Source organism: Cyphomyrmex costatus, unplaced genomic scaffold (assembly GCF_001594065.2).
Source record: "Cyphomyrmex costatus isolate MS0001 unplaced genomic scaffold, Ccosl1.0 scaffold106, whole genome shotgun sequence".
In the NCBI taxonomy this organism is placed as follows: Eukaryota; Metazoa; Arthropoda; class Insecta; order Hymenoptera; family Formicidae; genus Cyphomyrmex; species Cyphomyrmex costatus.
Genome location: NW_017275019.1, coordinates 621568 through 624189, shown reverse-complemented (window position 1 = coordinate 624189; position 2622 = coordinate 621568).

Below are 2622 nucleotides of genomic sequence, written 5' to 3'. Positions count from 1 at the left end.
AATGCACGGTAAAGTAAATATTACATACATTAATTTACTGCATCTGCGCATAAAAATAAAAATAATATTTACAAAATAAAAGAACTGACACGTCTACGTTTCTATATTTCTATGAATTTTATGTGGATGTATTTTAGAGATTGCTACAGTCTAGGCAGATGGAAGAAATAGCTACTTAATGGTTCGATGAGAAATCTGTTACTTATGTCGACAGCTGCATCCACACGTGAGGTATCATGGGAGTGCACGCGTTTCATCTTAGAAAACTATTAAGAAGAAAATGAAATCGAACCCACGCTTGCATGTCTTAAACGTGCAAATATTATTATAGCATCGATGTTTTCAATTTTTAAATATTTATTATATTGTTTAATAAAATTATCATTTTTCTAATATATCTCTCGGAAAGAAACAAGGGATTTTTTAAATTTTTAGATGCATTGAATATAAATCTATTTTCTACATTTTTTCATCACATTACAGTTTTGAGTATTTACAATTGAAATTGTAAAAAAGAACAAATAAGGGAATTTATCAATTTTAATATTCTTTAAGAGAGTTCAAATAAACATAATTGACAGCTATTTTTTTTCATCAACTTTTTGCAGCTTTAATTATAAATTTCTCAAAATTATGATGTAATAAAACAATTTCGATTCGTTATTGGTCCAAAAAGCTATGAGAAAAAACTAGTCTTGCTTTCTTTTTGTCAAACGGTGTTATTAATATTTTGACAATGAATTCTATATGTATAGTTAAAAAATACTCTGATTGTTTAATCAGAGCGCAACTCGAATAATTTAACGAACAGAATGAATTGAATTTTCTTAAAGGAAGGGAATTTATAATTTCGAAGTATCATTGTATCTGGTTTTTTAAGAACACGGAGCTTCGATGAATGATATTGCAATTTGTGCCGCACATTAACATAGGAATGGCATACGAGTGATTGTGTGCTAAATACTCTCTTTTGTTACAAACCAAATAGACTGGATGTTGCAAGCTGTTATGTAACAGTGCACATGTGCATTGACGCACATGTGGTCACAGATCGACTTCATCAGGCAGGAAAAAAGACGGAGATGAGTTTGTTTGCACCTGCTACTGCATTCTCGAAGCGCTTGCGAGAGTTCGTTATATGGTAATATCTTATTAATGGCCGATAGAGAAAATGACGAGTTGCGACGATGTCATCGACAGTAAAAGCCCACGCAAATTAGACATACGTATTACGTTCGAATTATCGGTTTGGCGTGTAACAGCTCGAAAGTGTATCCGATTACCTATACGCATTATCAGGTTGATATAATTACACGTTTCTATAGTCTTTATTATTAGCAGTTGTACTAGCTCTTCCCACCCACGTGTTGCAAAATAAAACAGTCGCTTTTGATGTTCGTGCTAAACGGATTACGCCGCGTGTTTTGCACGATGTTTCAGCTATTACACATTTATGGCATGAATGTAACATTATGTTAAACTTTCCGACAATTGCGCAAGCCTCGCCGAGTGCAAGAATATTCGTTTCTGCCGTGCCACGAGTGCTAATCGAAATGTAAATGATGATGGCAGGCGAACTATCTTCTCGAATATTCTCACTATCGCTTCGAGGCGCAGCGCGCGTTATCACGGCGAGTAGGTGTATCGCGTCGTAAAGCGTAGTTAAATCACGCTTATTCGTTCCACACGGAAACGGCGTTTACGCTGTCTTCGCTTTAATGGCGAACTAATCCCCGGGCAATTACCGCGGCCTGTGTAATCCAGCCTGCGAGACCATTAATTATGTGAAACAGAAAGAATCGCACACACGCCGGAGGCTGCTGCGCGCCTTCGTTCCTGAAAAAAGATATGAACAAACGGGCGTGGAACACTACAAGATATACGTAGATATACGTATGTTTATTACTATTTTGTTGTAGCGTATTTGGAAGAAGTTGCTAGTGTTTATTACAATCGATGATCTCATCGGCATTACTTTGTTACTTCGATGTTGCAGTTTTTTCTTTGCAAGGAACAGGTAAATTTTCTAGATTTTTCTGAATCTATCTTTTGCTCCATGTTATTAATTCCGATTTTCTTATTTATTAATTCAATTTTCAGAATTATAAATTTCATTTTATATAAGTATTTAATAAATAATCTCTATACAAAAATGTTAAAATTATTAAAATTTTTCTTTCTGCATATATTTAAAATTTCTTTTAATCAATAAGACTAATGCAAATAATTTTCATTGCTGCCTTTACTTCAAATTAAGTTGAATAAAAATAAAAAATCAAAACTTTTGACTTTTTGACATTTCAGGTTTTTATTCTTAGTGGTATTATTACAGTTTACAAAGATTGTTTTTTTTAAGATAAGTTTTTTTTAAAAATAACACATATTTCTTTTTAAGCGTATTATGAATGCTTCAAACATGCTTTAAACACAGTATTATAAAAACATAAACTTAAAACGTGTTAAAAACATCGATAAAGCATGTTTAAAACATGTTTTTTCTACCAATCCTAAAAGTCTTATCAACAGGAGATAACATTTGGTAAATGCCAATCACTTATGCATCGCTCTAATCATTACTAACGTTTCCTATCATTACGCTTGCAGACTTAATCACGTTGCAGT